The sequence below is a fragment of the Amblyraja radiata genome, chromosome 2, assembly GCF_010909765.2.
Source record: "Amblyraja radiata isolate CabotCenter1 chromosome 2, sAmbRad1.1.pri, whole genome shotgun sequence".
Classification (NCBI taxonomy): Eukaryota; Metazoa; Chordata; class Chondrichthyes; order Rajiformes; family Rajidae; genus Amblyraja; species Amblyraja radiata.
This window is the reverse complement of record NC_045957.1, coordinates 139,899,258-139,918,103: the sequence shown is the minus strand read 5'-3', so window position 1 is coordinate 139,918,103 and position 18,846 is coordinate 139,899,258. Positions and strand designations below refer to the sequence as shown.

The following is an 18,846-nucleotide window of genomic DNA, read 5'->3' as shown; positions in this document are numbered from 1 at the left end:
TTGCAAAAGTTGTCAATGTGATTGTGAAACACTGTTTAACCTGATTGGGAGATAGCTTCTTTTACATTGCTTTTAAAGCATGGCAATTCATTAAACTGTGGATGCAGTTAGTTCTAATACACACTATCTCATGGAAAAAGAAAATGCCTAGAAATGTATCCCTGAGTTGCACTGCACATAGAACACGGGTTATATTGGAGAACAAGGGGGGACGAGACAAAGACTTTATGACTTTTGCCTTCCATTACAGTGAGGAGGTGCCTGGTGAACTCACTGTAGTGGATGTTAAAATTGTGTTTATTGTGTGTTTTTGTTGTTTTTATTATATGTATGACTGCAAGGCAAAGAAATTTCGTTCAGACCGAAAGGTCTGAATGACAATAAAGGATACTTTGACTTTGACTTTGATCACTGCACAATGCTGTTCCTCCGAAATTCATCCCATAGGTATAGTTTGACTGTGCTGCATGTTTAGCATTATCAACCGTTTAGGTTTTCTCCAGGAGCTCCAGTTTTCTCGTATATGTATGTCAGTGCATGTATGTAATTGGCCTCTGTGCATTGCCCCTAGTGTGTAGGGTATGCATGAGAAAGTGGAATAACATGGAACTAGTGTAAACTGGTGATCGATGGTTGGCGTGGACTTAGTGGGTCGAGGCGCATGTTTCCACGCTGTATCTTTCAATCCAGAGATGAATTTCTAGGTATTCCACTTATTCAGAAAATTGTTGGACAGTGTGTTGAGATCCACAAGGATAAGTTAAGGTGAGCAACATTGATATTTTAAAGAGAGCAAAGTTAGCCAGAGAGAGACACAGGAAATGAAGAAAAGATTGGAAGATGACAAGACAGGGTCAGATGAAATACAATGAAATTAGATAGAAGGAGGCTTATGAGGAACATAAACATCATGGAAAGAGTCATTGGAGACAAGCTGTAATTCCTCAGTTTTCTCAGGAAGTAGAGATGTCAGTGTAAATTCTTGACTGTCGTTTCAATGTGGTTGGTCCACGACAGATCATTGGTAGAGTTAACACCAAGGAACGTGGAAGCTCTTAACCATTTCCACTTCAACACCAATTAACTCCCTCTTAAATATAGCCAATGAACTGGCCTCAACATCTTTCTGTGGGAGAGAATTCCAGAGATTCACCACTCTCGAGATGAGAAAAACATTTGTCGCACAGAGAGTGGTGAATCTCTGGAATTCTCTGCCACAGAAGGTAGTTGAGGCCAGTTCATTGGCTATATTTAAGAGGGAGTTAGATGTGGCCCTTGTGGCTAAAGGGATCAGGGGGTATGGAGAGAAGGCAGGTACAGGATACTGAGTTGGATGATCAGCCATGATCATATTGAATGGCGGTGCAGGCTTGAAGGGCCGAATAGCCTACTCCTGCACCTATTTTCTATGTTTCTATGTTTCTATGTTTCTATGTTTCAGCACCAATTATGCCGATTGGCACATGAACTCCACCATGCTCCCTGAAGTTACCAAATAGCTCCTTCATTTTGAAGTTATTGTCCTGAAAACATGTTATTAAGTTATCTGTTTCCTTTCTGTACCTCGTCTTGTTATTGTTCGTGATTCGCCCCATCACATGGTGTAATCTGCAAACATATAGTTGGAGTTAGAGCCATACAGTTCTGAATGAATAAGGAGTGTAGTGGAGAACTGAGAATGCATCCTTGTGGGTGCACCAGTGTTAATAATTATTGGAGAAGAGGCGTTGTCACCCATCCTCATTGATTGTGATCTGTGGTTCATAAAGTCAAGGCTCCAGTGCAGAGCTGGGTGCTGATTCCTAGGTCCAGGACTTTGCAGCTAAGTTTGGATGGGATTATGGTGTTGAAGGTGAATCTATAGTCAATAAATAGAAGTTTAGCGTAAGGGTACATTATCTAGGTGTACCAAAGATGCGTTTTAGGCCAGGTAGATGGTGTCTGCTTTGGACGTTGCAACAGTGAAAAAACTGTGGGGGTGGATCACGGCTCTCGAATCCTTTCAAAATGGTGGATATAAGATCCATTGGACAATAATCATAAGGTGCCCTATGTCACTTTTCTTTTGCAAACACTCTTGAGTAACAGCATTTCGATAAAGCAGAAAATTTGCTACCCAAAAGCACGGGAGATACATTTTCAACAAGATTATTGAATTGTAATGACAGAGGGCAGCCACGGTGGTGCAGCAGTAGAGGTGCTGCCTTCCAGCACATGCAGTGCCGGAGACCCGGGTTCAATCTCCACTATGGGTGCTGTCTGTACGGAATTTATACGTTCTCTCCGTGATTTCCTCCGAGATCTTTGGTTTCCTTCCACACTCCAGCCACTTCGGTTTCCTCCCACACTTCGGTTTCGTCCCACACTCCAATTTGCTTGGTGTATGTGTAAATTGTCCCTGAGTAGGATCGTGTTAATGAGCGGGGATCGCTGGTCGGTGCCACACTCGGTGGGCCGAAGGGCCTGTGTCCGCATTGTATCTCTAAACTAAACTAAACTAAACTAAGAGGGGAAATGATTACTGAGCCGTTGTATTGTAGTTCATGACCTTGAGATACAATTTAAGAGACTTGTTGAACTACACATTCCCCTTCACAGTAATGTCTAACTATGTGAGCCCTTTCCTATCCCCTTAAGAGGGAGTTAGATGTGGTCCTTGTGGCTAAAGGGATCAGGGGGTATGGAGAGAAGGCAGGGATGGGATACTGAGTTGGATGATCAGCCATGATCATATCAAATGGCGGTGCAGGCTCGAAGGGCCGAATGGCCTACTCCTGCACCTATTTTCTATGTTTCTATGTTTCACAAATATAGGTTTAATCTTTAATAAGTTATCAGAATAGATCTACTTTATGGTTAACATTTCACACATCAACTGCTGGCCGTTGCTTTGCAGAGATGTGAAGGGAGAGTAGAGTGAACAAATCTAAAATGACAACCTCTGTATTATATACTATTCACTCTGATTGAATTCAAGCTGAACCGGTGCACAGCCAGAGACATTGAAAAGCACTGCTGTGACAAGAAGAATATTCTGTCTTGAAACAGACACGAGAAAATAACAGTCTCTCGCGTGTCGTGGGAGAGTTCCATTTTATGATTCACTCCTCCACAGCAATAGAAATGAAATTGGGTTGAGAGTCCTTGCTGATTCCAGTTGCGTATTTACCTTCCTGCTCTGTGCAGTAATAAAATGTCAAGATAAAAATCATTTTGCAAGGCTGCAACTTTAAAGACTTTTCAATAAGGTATAATCATTGGAGTTTATCCTCATTTCAGTCCGTGCATCAACAGCATTCCTGAAGCCATACTTTTGTGGCGAAAGTTACTTTAAGTAGCAATTGTCATAGTTTACATCTATGTCAAGAACTGGCTTGTAATTCACACCATTGTCTGTCATCAACGTTCGAGCAGTTTCATCGCAAATTTGAACTATGGGGCAATAAGCCTCCCAGGAATTCAACACAGCAGCTAGTATCTACGCTGCTTATTCCACATTGGAAGTTTACTTTCACTCAATTTGTTTAGCCTGCTTAAAAAGGGGCTTGACAAGCAGCTATTGTCATTTGATTTATTGCAAACATTTATAAACAACTGATAGATCTGCCTTTTCAAGACCTAAGAGTGTTTAATTGTCAATGTCTTTGTGTATGTGTAATTTGTCCCTGAGTAGGATAGTGTTAATGAGCGGGGATCGCTGGTTGGTGCGGACTCGGTGGGCCGAACAGAACAATGAAATTCTTACTTGCTGAAGCCCAGCAGATTGTTAATGCAATAACACACAGATAATCATAGAAAGATAGAAACATAGAAAATAGGTGGAGAAGTTGGTCATTCGGTCTTTCAAGCCAGCACCACCATTCAATATGATCAGTAATTTCCTGCTTTCTCCCCATATCCCTTGATTCTGTTAGACCTAAGAGCTATATCAAACTCTCTCTTGAATACATCCAGTGAATTGGCCTCCTCTACCTTCTGTGACAAAGAATTACACAGATTCGCAACTCTCTGGGTGAAAATGTTTTTCCTCATCTCAGTCTTAAATGGCCTACCCCTTATTCTTAAACTGTGATCCCTAGTTATGGACCTAGTTATTGTCCTATCAGGGACACATGACAATAAACTCACATGAACTTGAGAGGAATAGATGTGGTCGATGCACGGTCTCCTACACAGGGTAAGGAATCGAAGACCAAAGGACATAGGTATAAGGTGAAGGGGGAAAGCGTTAATAGTGATCTGAGGAGTAACATTTTCACACAAAGGGTGGTGGGTGTATGGAATGAGCTGCCAGAGGAGGTACTTGAGGCTGGGACTATTGCAATTGTTTAAGAAACAGTTAGACAGGTACATGGATAGGACAGGTTTGGAGGAATATGGGTCAAATGCAGGCAGGTGGGACTAGTGTAGATGGGATATGTTGGCCTGTGTTGGTAAATTGGGCTGAAGGGCCTGTTTCCACTGTAAGACTATGACTTTATGACTCTATAATGACAAACACAGGCATACTGCACATTGTAGAATTTCTGAATAAAGCTGATAAATCCAATTGTTTTAGTAAAATATCATGAAAATGACCACCAGTGTATGAAAGGAAAGGAACATATAGTATAGAGTAGTCCTGAAATGGAGTACTTGGTATCATGCCAAACATGATACCTAGTTAAGCTGATCTGATCTGTCTATACATGATCCGTATCCCTCTAATTCAATGCACTTCCACTATCCAACCGCCTCCTGAATGCCATTATCGCATCTGCCTCCATCACCACCCTTGCTTGGCAAGATGTTCCAGGCCCCTCCTCCCCCCCCCCCCCCCCCCCCACACTCTGTGCAAATAAATTGCCCCGCAAACCTCCATTAATATTTCCCCTCTCACCTTATAGCTATGCCCTCTAGTGTTGGACTTTCCATCCAGGTAAAGAGGCTTTGACTGTCTACCCTATCTATGCCTCTCATAATTTTGCGTACTTCGATCAAGTCTGCCCTCTACCTCCGATGTTCCAGAGAAAATAATCCAAGTCTGTACAACCTCTCCCTGAAGCTTTAACTGTATTCTTGTAAACCTCTTCTGCACCCTCTCCAAAGCCTCCACATCATTCCTGAGATGGGAAGACCATATCTGCATGCAATACTAAAAAAACCCAGCCAGGCTAAAGTCCAATAGAGCTGTATCATGACTTCCAGACTCTTTTATTCAATGCCCCTAGCAATGAAGATAATCATATACCTTCTTTACAACTCTATCTACTTTTGATGCCACCTTCAGTGAGCTATGAACTTGGACTCCAAGATCCCTCTGCACATATATGCTGTCAAGGCTTATATTCATTGTTGAAAGTGTAAAAACCTCATACTTGCTCGGGTTAAAATCCCGTCTTCCTCCACCAATTTCTACAACTGATCTATATCCTGCTATATCACCTGACAGCATTCCTCACTGCCTACAACACCTCCAATTTTGGTATTGTCAGCAATCCTACTCAACAACCCATCCACATTTCCAGGTCATTTATATATAATTGGTCCTTTGGAAAAACTGATAATTGCAGCTATGCATGAGATTTAAAAAATTGGATGACATGAAACATCAGGCATTACCAACCAGTTGCAGGTGCTTAGGTTTCTGCGAACGAAATGTCAGAGTTTTTACCGAATATATGTGCATTTTTTACATTACTGACCGTCGTTTATTATAATACTTTAGGGGTCTGAATAAAGAGTTTGTGATCCACAGTTTCTTCTTAAAGTCACAATATTCTTGTCCAAAACAGGCATACCAGATACACTAAACTGGTTAGAATTGAAACTGAGCCTTGTCCTAACCCCAAAATATCTGCCATGAAATTGCTGAAAATTATGAGCAAGGTGGTCCTTTTCATTGAACTGATATCAGTGTCTGTTTTGTGGGATATTACTGTAACAGGCAGCGTTTGCAGAAGGGGTATAAAACATTATGGCAAATCCAACTGATTCAACTGACTGATCAATGTAGGTTATTGCTGAACAATGTAGGGGGGAGGGGGGGGGGGGCTCCAAATTCATTATTTCACACATGTCAATAATTCATTTCAATTTTTAAACAATCTAACCTAAACAGTAAATGTAAGGGCAGCATGGTGATGCAGTGGTAGAATTACAGCGCCAGAGACCCGGGTTGGATCCTGACTATGGCTGCTGTCTGTACGGAGTTTGTAGGTTCTCCCTGTGACCACGTGGGTTTTCTCCGGGTGCTCCGGTTTCCTCCCACACTCCAAAGGCGCTCAGGTTTGTGGGTAAGTTGCCTTCAGTAAGGATTGTAAATTAGCCCCAATGTGTAGGATAGTGCTAGTGTACGGGGATCGCTGCTCAGCGCAGTCGGTGGGCCGAAGGGCCTGTTCCCGCACTACATCTCTAGACTAAACTAATGATAATAAACTGACAAACTTTAACATAGTCAGCTCACCCAACTAACACAAAAATATCTACAGTTATTCATGTGCTGATAAAATGGGCCAGATTGTTAATAAGCAGCAAGAAACGTAACGTCGCCCACTCATACTCTTGCATCCAGGGCCAATGAATGACACAAAGCTGGGTGGCAGTGTGAGCTGCGATGAGGATGCTATGAGGCTGCAGGGTGACTTGGATAGGTTGGATGAGTGGGCAGATACATGGCAGATGCAGTACAATGTGGATAAATGTGAGGTTATCCACTCAGGTGGCAAGAACAGGAAGGAAGAATGGTGTCAATTTTGGAAAAGAGGAGGTGCAACAAGACCTGGGTGTGCTCAGTCACTGAAAGTAAGCATGCAAGTACAGCAGGCAGTGAAGCGAGTTAATGGCATGTTGGCCTTCCTTGTGAGAGTATTTAAGTTTAGGAGCAAGGAGGTCCTATTGCAGTTGTACAGGGCCCTGATGAGACCGCAGCTGGAGTATTGTGTACAATTTTGTTCTCCTAATTTGCTATTGAGGGAATGCAGCGTAGGATCACCAGGTATATTCCTGGGATGGCGGGACTGACATATGATGAATAAGGGGTAGGCCATTTAGGACTGAGATGAGGAAAAACATTTTCACCCAGAGAGTTGTGAATCTGTGGAATTCTCTGCCACAGAAGGCAATGGAGGCCAATTCACTGGATGTTCCATTTAGCTCTTCGTGCTAAAGGTATCAAGGGATATGGGGAAAACGCTGGAATGGGGTACTGATTTTAGATGATCAGACATGATCATGTTGAATGTCGGTGCTGGCTCGAAGGGCCGAACGGCCAAATCCAGCACCTATATTTCTACGTTTCTATGTTTCTAATCTCTAATGTGGGTCTGGCTCCCAGCTGATCAGCAAGGCTAAATGTGAAGTGACGTTGCAAAGAACTGGTGCACCAAGTAGTCACTTTCTTTGCTGTGAATTTCTCTAGGTCAGTGATGGTGACATGTCAAATATGGACCGTGGCCAATTAAACAGAATTACAGTCAATTAGATTATTTTTGCATCTCTCAAAGACATCAAAGCATTTCAATTTTCAATTAACTATTTTGTATTACTTGGAATGTTTTCCAGACAAATGCAGCAGTGATTTAATTCATAGCAAGATTTCAAATAAGATTGGAAAGCCTGGGTTTGTATTCACTGAAATTTAGAAGAATGAGAGGGGATCTTATACAAAATTATAAAAGGACTAGACAAGCTAGATGCAGGAAAAATGTTCCCAATGTTGGGCGAGTCCAGAACCAGGGGCCACAGTCTAAGAATAAAGGGGAGGCCATTTAAAACTGAGATGAGAAAAAACTTTTTCACTCAGAGAGTTGTGAATTTGTGGAATTCTGCCACAAGGCAGTGGAGGCCAATTCACTGGATGCATTTAAAAGAAAGTTAGATAGAGCTCTTGGGGCTAGCTGAATCAAGGCATATTGGGGAGAAGGCAGGTAGGCTGTGGGCCGAGCACTGAAAATGTGTCTAGAATTTAACTTTCGTGACCCATGTCTCGGAACTACATGAAATTTTGCACATATTTCGATAAAATATAATTTAGAAGAAAGTCATAAATCATCAGTTCCAAAAGTGGCACATGAATTAATTAAACTAATTAGAAAATGAGATCGAAAAAGTAAGCGCCACCTAGTGTTCAATACCCATATTACACCATGTGGAGCCTAATTCTGTGCTGCGGTCTATTAAACCATATACGCTTGCTGCAACACCGGCCTACCGACAGCCCGACCAACAGACTGATCGACGGATCGACTGACTGACTGACTGACTGACCGACCGACTGACCGACTGACTGACCGCCTGAATGACCGACCAGCTGACTGAATGACCAACTGAGCGACCGATCAGTGTGTGTGTGTGTGTGTGTGTGTGTGTGTGTGTGTGTGTGTGTGTGTGTGTGTGTGTGTGTGTGTGTGTGTGTGTGTGTGTGTGTGTGTGCATATTTATTTGTGTGTGATCACATCTACTCGAAGAAACTACGTGCTAACGGGAACATTTTTACATATTCCGGTAGAAATTTATCATGTGAAATCAAAAATTGCCTTATCTGAAAATGTCATGCATTATTTCTGGAGTTATTTATGAAAATGTTCACAAATCTCAAATAACTTATAAAATAAATGAGATCGTCTCGCTGATTGATGACGTCACAATGGATCTGACTGCCTGCGTTTGCTCGCGCTGCGAGTGACGTCACCACTATTCTGTCTTCTGTACTTCTTGGCTTCTTAACTTTCACTTCTTTAAATTTGTCACTTAGCGTTTTTAAACTGCTGCTCAGGTCGTGCTGCACGCTCCGCCGGGTGGTCGTTATCGCAGCGCGGGCGCGGGGTAGCGCGGTGGAAAAGTCACGGGGACGACCTCCATCTCCCTCACCAGATCGTCTGTCAGGCGGGTGGGTGGGCTTCCCCTCTGCTGCTTTTGACAGTCCTCAGCTCGCACCGGGCCTTGCTTGGGTCAACGCCGGCCGCAGCCTAGTTCGGGACCGGCTCCTCTCTCTCTCACTCCCCCTCCTCTCTCTCTCCCCCTCCTCTCCCTCTCCTCCCTCCTCTCTCTCTCTCTCTTGCCTCCTCTCTCTCTCATCCCTCCTCTCTCTCTCTCTTGCCTCCTCTCTCTCTCCCCCTCCTCCCTCTCTCTCCTCCCCTCCCCACCTTCCATCCCCCCCGCCTCCCCCACCCTCCCCACTCTCCACTCCCTCCCCAATCCTCCCCTCCACCCTCCCCCTCCCCTCCCCTCCACCCCCTCCCCTCCACCCCCTCACCCCCTCCCTTCCTCCACACCTCCCCCCTCCCGCCTCCCCTCCCCCTCCTCCTTCCCCCCTCTCTCCCCTTTCTCCCTCTCTCACTCCTCCTCTCCACTTCTCCCCCCCCCCACCCTCCCCCACCACCCCTCTGCTCCACCCTCTCCCCTCCAACCACCTTTCACTCTTTCTCTGCCCCTCTCTCTCTCTGTCTCTACCCCTCTCTGTCTGTCTATTCCCCTCTCCGGAGGAGGCGCTGTCCTGAACGGCTGCCTGTCCTGCAGCTGTCCGTTTTTTTTCCCTTCTTTTTTATTATTTTTAGTACGTTGAGTGTACAGTCAGGGGGCCTAATCTTTTTATGTGTGGGGGGTGGTGGGGGGGAAGGGGGAAACTGTTTTTTGAGTCCCTACCTGGTCGGAGGGGTTGCCTTCCTCCGAGCAGCGACTTCGACCTGTCCTCGCGGCCTACCAGCGGGTCCTGGAGCGACGTTTCCCTGAGGGGACCTGGCCAGAACATCAGCTTTGGCGGCGGCGCAGAACGTCGGCGTTGGCGGCGGCACAGCGCTGGAGCGCTATTGCGGAGCGGGCGATGCCTTTCCTGGGTCGCCGCGCTGGAACTCCAGTATGCTGGGACCGCAGATGAGAACATCGTGGAGCCGCGATTCTGTGGAGCGGCCAGCTGCGGCGCTGAACTTTACATCCCGGAGCCTGGGATCTCTTGCCGAGATCGCCAGTGTGTGGAGCTCCGTTCGGCGCGGTCTGTTGGCTTGGAAGCCGCGGTCTCCGGTGGGAAGGCGGCCGTTCCTGGCACCCCAAGCCGCTGGGGGTTCTCCCATCGCCGGAGCACCATCACCCGGCGAGAACATCGGGCGCCGTGGCGGCGACTGTGGAGGCCTCAATAGGCCCGACTTTGGGTGGACAAGAGGATGGGGACTGGACTTTGTGTCTTCCCCCACAGTGGGAATCACTGTGGGGGGATGTTTTTGTGTTGAACTTCTTTTTGAATGCTATGTTGTATTTTATTACTGTGCTGCAAGGACATCAGAATTTCCCCTGAATAAGGGGATTAATAAAGTTTAATCTAATCTAATCTAATCTCTCTGTCTCTCTGTCTCTGCCCTCTCTCTCTGCCCCCTTTCTCTGCCCTCACTTTCTACCCCCTCCCTCTAGATGTGCCTAACATTGGTGTACTATTGTCACATGTACCAATATCCAGTGAAAAGCTTTGCTTTGTATGCTACACAATGAAATCATACCATGTGTGAGTACAATCAAACCCTACAAAATAATCACCAGAATGCCGAATATAATGTTGGAATATTCAGCGTTAAAGTTACAGAGAAGGTGCAGACAAAAAAAAGAAAAAGTGCAAAGGTCACAATGAAGTAGGTTGAAAGTTTAGTTTAGTTAAGATATACAGCTTGGAAACAGGCCCTTTGGCCCACTAAGTTCGCACCGACAAGCAATCCCCGCACATTAACACTATCATACACACACTAGGAACAATTTTTAAACATACACCAAGACAATTAACCCACAAACCTGTTTGAAAGAACTGCAGATGTTGGTTTAAATAGAAGGTAGACACAAAAGTCTGAAGAAGGGTCTCGAACCGAAACGTCACCCATTACCTCTCTCCAGAGATGCTGCTTGCCCCGCTGAGTTACACCAGTATTTTGTGTCAACCTACGTCTTTTGAGTGTGGGAGAAAACCAAAGATCTCAGAGAAAACCCACGCGGTTACAGGGAGAACGTAAAACTCCATACAGAGAGCACCCGTAGTCGGACCGAACCCGGGTCTCCGGCGCTGCAAGTGCAGTAAGGCAGCAACTCTACCGCTGCGCCACCATGCCGCAAGATCTGGACTATACTCTTAGCTTATAAGAGGTTCATCTAGTTGCTTGATAGCAGCAGGAAAGAAGCTGCTTGTGAGTCTGACGATATGTGCTTTATAGATTTTGTATCTTCTGCTCGACGGGAGATTTAAGACTCAAGAGTTTTTAATATGGACCAGGAACGGAATGTGCAATTCTTACCTGCTGCAGTTTCATTGGCATGTTAAAGCAACAACATAACAAATAAACATAGAATAATGAATAATGCAATATATTGTGAGTAACACTTGGTAACCAGACCATAATAGTTACAGCCAAAGTATGTAGAGCAAATGTCTTCATCCATACAGCAGAAGGTATAGAATCTTGAAAATGCCCACCACCAGATGCAGGGATAGATTCTTCCACTTTGTTATCAGGCTTCTGAAAGATCCTTCCATTAGCTAAGATACTGTCTGATTCACCTCTACCCCATTGTGGAAGTTGGACTATGTCTTTGTAACTGATGCGCTAAAATGCTGAGAAGTATATTCTGCACTCTGTGTCTCCCCTTTTGCTCTATCTATTGTACTTGAGTATGATTTGATTGTATTTATGTCAAGCATCATCAGATCTGATTGAATAGCATGTATATCTGAAGACAATGTCCCTGAAACTATTACACACAAGCAGCTGCAGATGATTATTTGCAGAAAAGGACACAGAGTGCTGGAGTAAAACACAACGGGTCAGGCAGAGCATGAATAAGGGGCGCTGACCTGAAACGTCACATGTTAATATTCTCCAGAGATCCCCTTGAGTTACTCCAACACTTTATTTCTTTCGCTGAAGCTATTGCTGCCCTAGATCACATGTTCACACACTGATTGTGGCTTGAACCAGAAACTAAATGGACTTGAAAATAGATAAGGCTACATCCCAGGCTAGTTGCAAGACAAGATGCGATGACTGTATCAACATCAGTAATTCGAGGCAATGCTAGAACTGTGTTGATGTATGCTAAAGAGGTACATCACTCCAGATGCACTTTTCACTTTTGGTGGAAATGCAATGACTAGAGTCATGACACAAAATCATATGTTAATTCATCATTTGAATTCGGGCTAATGGTGTGTGTGTGTGTGTGGGGGGGCGGGGGGAGGTGGGGGGAGGGGTTTCATAGGCAAAAGCTACAATCAAGTCCTACCTTTTTGCCCATATTCCGAGTTATATACCATCATTACATGAAGAGCAATAGATATTTATATGTAAGCATGAGGAACTGCAGATACTGGTTTACAAACAAAGACAAAGTGTGGGTCAGGCATCATCTCTGAAGAATATGAATAGGTGGCGTTTTGGCATTATCTGACTGATATTTATATATATTTGTTATACTTTCTGGAATTCAGTTCGTGAATGGAGGTGACTCAAAGCACTTTGGGGGCAATGGAGATTGAGCAGAATTTGGCGTGGGAAGCTGGAAGCACAGTCTAACAGGAGATTCTGGAGATTTTTGATAGACAATAGGTGCAGGAGTAGGCCATTCAGCCCTTCAGGCCAGCACTGCCATTCAATGTGATTATGACTGATCATCCACAATCAGTACCCCGTTCCTGCCCTCCCCATATCCCCTGACTCCACTATCTTCAAAGGTCTGAAGAAGAGTCTGAAGAAGGGTTTCGGCCCAAAACTTTGCTTATTTCCTTCGCTCCATAGATGCTGCTGCACCCGCTGAGTGTCTCCAGTATTTTTGTGTTCCTTCCACTATCTTCAAGAGCCCTATCTAGCTCTCTCTTGAAAGTATTCAGAGAACCGACCTCCACGACCCTCCGAGGCTGAGAATTCCACAGACTCTCCACTCTCTGTGTGAAAAAGTATTTCCTCATCTCCGTTCTAAATGGATTACCCCTTAATTATTTAACTGAGGCCCCTGGTTCTGGACTCCCCCAACATCGGGAACATGTTTCCTGCCTCTAGTGTGTCCAACCCCTTCATAATCTTATATGTTTCAATAAGATACCCTCTCATCCTTCTAGTGTGTGTGGGAGGTCATAAAGCCATTCTAGTGTGTGTGGGAGGTCATAAAGGCAACCGCCTATACTCAGAGCGAGGCCAAATGCAAAATGGAAGAACAGCACCTCATATTTAGCTTGTGGAGGAAGGAACTGCAGACGCAGGTTTAAACCAAAGATAGATACAAAAAGCTGGAGTATCTCAACAAGACAGGGAGCGTCTCTGGAGAGAAGGAATAGGTGACATTTCGGGTCGAGACCCTTCTTCAGACTAGTTAGGGAAAAGGGAAACAAGAGATATTGATGATGTAGAGCGATAAAGAACAATGAAAAAAAGTGACGTTGATAAAGGAAACAGGCCATTGTTAGCTGTTTTTGGGTGAAAACGAGAAGCAGGTTCGACTTGGGCGGGAGAGGGATGGAGAGAGAGGGAATGCTGGGGTTACTTGAAGCTACAGAAATCAATATTCAAACCACTAGGCTGTAAGCTGCTCAAGTGAAATATGAGGTGTTGTTCCTCCAATTTGCATTTAGCCTGACTCTAAGGACAGAAAGGAGACCTTGGACAGAAAGGTCAGGGAATGGGAAGGAAAATTAAAGTGTTTAGCAACAAGGAGATCTGGTAGGGTCAGGCGGACTTCCCTTTTCCCTAACAGCAGAAATGCTGCCTGTCCCGCTGAGTTACGCCAGCTGTTTGTGTCTATCATCATATTTAGCTTGGGCAGCTTATAACCCATCGGTATGAATGTTGATGTCTCTAACTTCAAGTAGCCCTTGAATCCACTCTCTCTCTCCATCCCTACCCCACCCTAGTCATTGTCCTAGTCATCCTGTTGAGTTTCACTGTCTGTATAACTCGTTAACACCTCGCCCACAGCCAAAAGTGGACCATAGTCGGCTCCATCCTTCCATGATCATCGTCACCATTTGCATATCTTTCATTCTTTTGTTCTATATCTTTCTAAATCACCTTCTATATCTCTCGTTTCCTTTCCCCTGACTCTCAGTCTGAAGAAGGGTTTTGACCCCAAACGTCACCTATTCTTTTTCTCCAGAGATGCTGCCTGACCCGCTGTGTTACCCCAGCTTTTTGTGTCTCTCAGCTGTCCTCCAAGATCTCTCCATTCCACAATGCTCTCCATGGCTCTAGTATTTATTGTAGAAGTCCTGCCCTGGTTTGACACACCAAAGCGGCACTCCGTAGATACGGAACATCTTTCGTCCAGTGAAGTCTCCGAAAATATCAGGGATCACACTGTTACACGTTGTATTTGTTTTAATTGTTTCTGCAGTCATATTCAATTTATGTCCAGCTGCCACACTAATATCTAGCAACTTAAAGTTTTGGTCCCCAGCTCATGTAGAGCATTATTATCATTGCCTGCATACACCAATCATTCTAATGGCCGGCAGCAAGATGTTGCTATGCACTTCTGCAATGTATGCAACTTAATCATGCGTCCCAATTTCTGTGTCTTTTTGTGGACTATCTAGTTTAGACCTCATTGACATTAATGCACTGAAATTCTAATAACTACATGGTAATAATATTGAGTAGTAATTTCTTGCACATTTATGTGAGAGCAGTTTCAAGTTTCCAATAAATCACCGATTGGAGCTGACTTTCATTTTTTTTTTCCCTCCGCATTGAACATCTCATGTTGGTAAGTGTTATGGCTAATGGAGTTTGAGAAGCTTACATCACATCACCATTTGAAAGAGCATTTCAGGAATTATTCCGTTAAGCATTTTATTTAACAAATTTGTTACTGAATTGTCTGCAAATTAAGTTCAAGCATGTGAATTCAATGTATTCGTTTTTCTTAGTGCCCAGTTAATAGTTTACACTCTCCACAGAAACAGCTCTAAATCTCCAACAGATGCGCTTCAACATCAGTCACAGAAGAGGCCCACTTCAGGTTGCCAATTTATTCATGGTCATGTGTATTCTTTGCAACAATTACCAATTACCCTGCTTTTGGAAGGATGAGGGGGCTCTCATTGAAACATATAAGATTGTTAAGGGTTTGGACACGCTAGAGGCAGGAAACATGTTCCCGATGCTGGGGGAGTCCAGAACCAGGGGGTCACAGTTTAAGAATAAGAAGTAAGCCATTTAGAACGGAGACGAGGAAACACTTTTTCTCACAGAGAGTGGTGAGTCTGTGGAATTCCCTGCCTCAGAGGGAGGCAGGTTCTCTGGATGCTTTCAAGAGAGAGCTAGATAGGGCTCTTTAAAATAGTGGAGTCATATGCCGAGGTTTATACTACTGTATACTGCTTCTAATAAAAATATTAATTAATTAAGACAAAAAAAAAAAAAATAGCAGACTCAGGGGATATAGAAACATAGAAATTAGGTGCAGGAGTAGGCCATTCGGCCCTTCGAGCCTGCACTGCCATTCAATATGATCATGGCTGATCATCCAACTCAGTATCCCGTACCTGCCTTCTCTCCATACCCTCTGATCCCCTTAGCCACAAGGGCCATGAGGAGAAGGCAGGAACAGGGTACTGATTGGGGATGATCAGCCATGATCACATTGAATGGCAGTGCTGGCTCGAAGGGCTGAATGGCCTACTCCTGCACCTATTGTCTATTGTCTATTGGAAGCTGAAATAAAATTGACTATCGCCTAAATAACCCTAAAGACCAAGGGCAATCCTGACTATGGGTGCTTGTCAGTACGGAGTTTATACCTTCTCCCCAGTGACCTGCGTGGGTTTCTCCAGGATCTTCAGTTTTCTCACACACTCCAAAGTCATACAGATTTGTAAGTTATTTAGCTTGGTATACATGTAAATTGTCCCTAGTGTGTAGGATAGCTTTAGTATGCGGAAATTGCTTGTCGGCACAGACCTGATGGGCTGAAGGGCCTGTTTCCGCGCTGTGTCGCTAAACTAAACTAAACTAAATCGTTGTCTTTGAATTCTGGGCATCCTGTGTTAACTCTGGTAGTGCTGTTAAACATGACTCCCAGCTGTTAACTCTTCAATAACACTGGCTATACCTCTGGGATCATTACGTGCCATTCACCTCTTTTTAAAGATTTGGGGAAATATCAGGTGATCATTCCCCTCCGCCACCTTTCCTCACTCGGAAGTTTGAAGTCTTATTAAAAGGAACATCCAATTCTCAGCACAGTTACTTTCATAGGACTTTGAAATACAGAACATAGAGCAGTACAGCAAACAATGGGCCATTATGGACTCCACCCTACCTAAGGTCATCCCCTTGCTGGCCCTGATTTGTTCTGGCCTTTTCTCACATCCAGTTTCCCCCTCTACGTCCCCATCTCTAACTTTCAGTCTGAAGAAGGGTCTCGACCCAAAACATCACCCATTCCTTCTCTCCAGGATGCTGCCTGTCCCGTTGAGTTACTACAGCATTTTGTGTCTATCTTCGGTTTAAACCAGTGACTGCAGTTCCTTCCTACACATCGGCAGCTCCTTCCTACACATAGAACAGTATAGCACAACAACAGGCACTTCAGCCCACAATGTCAGTGCCAAACATGATGCCAAGACCATCACCTATCTACCAGCACAACCCATATCCCTCCATTTCCATATGCCTACCTAAAAGTCTTTTAGATGCTACTAACATATCTGCTTAGTTGCAGAATAAGGGGGGGCTCTTTTAAAACTGAGATGAGGAAGAACTTCTTCACCCAGAGGGTGGTTAATTTATGGAATTCACTGCCCCAGGGAGCAGTGGAAGCAGAAACTTTAAATATATTTAAGACTAAAATAGATGGTTTTTTAGCTGCCAAGGGGATAAGGGGCTACTGGGAGAGGGCAGGGATATGGACCTAGGTATGGTTAGTATAGTAAGACCTGAGTGATCTCCTGGACAAGTGTCGATCGCCTAGATTGGGGTCGGAGAGGAATTTCCCGGATTTTTTTCCCGAATTGGACCTGGGTTTTTATCCGGTTTTTTGCCTCCCCCAGGAGATCACGAGGTTTTTGGGGTGGAGAGGGGTGATAGCGGTATAAAGGGAAGGGTAGTGTCTTGTGTTCTGTGTCTTGTGTCTACTGTTTGTGGGTAAGTGTGTCTGTTTAGTGTTCAGCCATGAGCGAATGGCGGTGCGGGCTCGACGGACCTGGTGGTCTACTCTCGCACCTACTTTCTATGTTTCTATGTTTCTATGTTTCAACCACTACCCCAGGCAGCACATTCCAGACACTCACCACCCTCTGTGTAACTTGCCCCCCGCATCTCTATTGAACTACGCCCCTCTGACCTAAAAGGTGTGCCCTCTAGTATTTGATGTTTCCATCCAGGGAACATGATTCTGACTGTCTACCCAACCGTTTCCATCTTTATGCTGGCAAAGATAGTCTAGGAACAAGGAGAACTGAGAAAAAAAAGTATGTAATTTACTCCCAGTGTTAAATTAAGGCTGGCACATACCTGGGCGAGCATCTTGGAAAAATCTGGCCCACCAACCTTTTTAATATCACCTTCACTTTCTACTTGGCCAAATAAATTCAGGTATATAATACTCACCATAAATAAGTCACACATTTGTTTCTTGAATTGCTTCTTCTAAAAAATCTATCCTTCTTTCTGCCCAACGAATTTCAGCTATCAAAACAGAATGATTACTTAATACTTCAGAACAGCTCTTTGGAGATCAATCCTAACCTTTGAAGGACAAGTTGTAGGCATTTTTTACCAGCTCACTTGCTGTTATGAAAGATTGAACAATTCAACAAGTTATACAAAATTCTTAGTTCATCTGTGAGCACCATTTAAACTGATCTCAAGGACAAATCAACGATGCAGAGGATAACAATACTGAAAGCAAACAATGTCAGGAAGAGGTGACTGATTTGTAGCGGTGATTTTCCTTCTTGGCAAATGAATGAGCACTGTCATACTCTCGGAAGGAACAAACATTTTACGGCAATAGTTCACACTATGGATACTCTGGTCTTTAAAATGTCTTTTCTGCTGCATTAGCTGAGATCAAGTAATACATCCAATGCTGCCATCAAGACAAGACTCTCTGTTCCACTCCAGGAACGGCACAATGTTAAAGCTTTATGATAACTACAATTGAAGTAAACAATCTTAAAATATTAAAAATCCAAGTATTAATCCAACTAAACTAGAAAACCACGTAACTTACCTGTGCTTCTTTGCCTTCTTATCTTCAGACCTTAATCTCCATTTATATCAATAGAATCCCAGTTCCTGTATCAGGTGCAGTACTGAATCATAGAGTCATAGGGTACTGAAACAGGCACCCAGCTCACCGAGTCAGACGCAGGACTGAGTCATAGTGTCATATGGTACTGAAATAACCACTCTGAGCTGAGGATCAAACATTTATTTTATACTAAACCCAGAGTAATTCCATTTCATTCTCCCTTCATTCCCAATAAGACCACCTGATTCTATCACTGGCCAAAACACAATTCTAAAAGAAGGGTCCCGACTCGAAATGTGACTCTCCAGAGATGATGCATGCTGCCTGACCTGCTGTTGAAAATCCATTCCCTCCACAGATGCTGCTTGATCCGTTGGGTTCCTCCAGCACTTTGTGTCCTTTTTGTAAAGCAGCAGCTTCAGTTCCTTGTTTCTACACACATTATGTTAGCCAATCATAGGTACTGACCTCCCCCACCATCAAAGGGATCTATAACAGGGCACCTCCTCAGGCTGCCAAATTCACCAGAGCTCAAAACAGGCTCTGCTTTTACTCCTGCATTTGAGAAGGTGGTACAGGAGTCTGAAAACTGTAACCACCACTTTCTAGAATGGCTTCCATCAGGTTCTTGGACAGTACACAACACTA

At 44.2% G+C, this 18,846-nt stretch overlaps 1 long non-coding RNA gene across 1 annotated transcript; it reads right to left on the bottom strand.

Annotated features, from left to right (window-relative positions):
* Positions 1 to 3,960: 3,960 nt before the first annotated feature.
* Positions 3,961 to 13,177, bottom strand: LOC116984735. Its single transcript, XR_004415113.1, has 3 exons — positions 13,132 to 13,177; positions 8,746 to 8,747; positions 3,961 to 3,972 (listed from the first exon to the last, which is right to left on the bottom strand). It is a non-coding gene; the product is annotated as an uncharacterized LOC116984735 (long non-coding RNA).
* Positions 13,178 to 18,846: the final 5,669 nt, after the last annotated feature.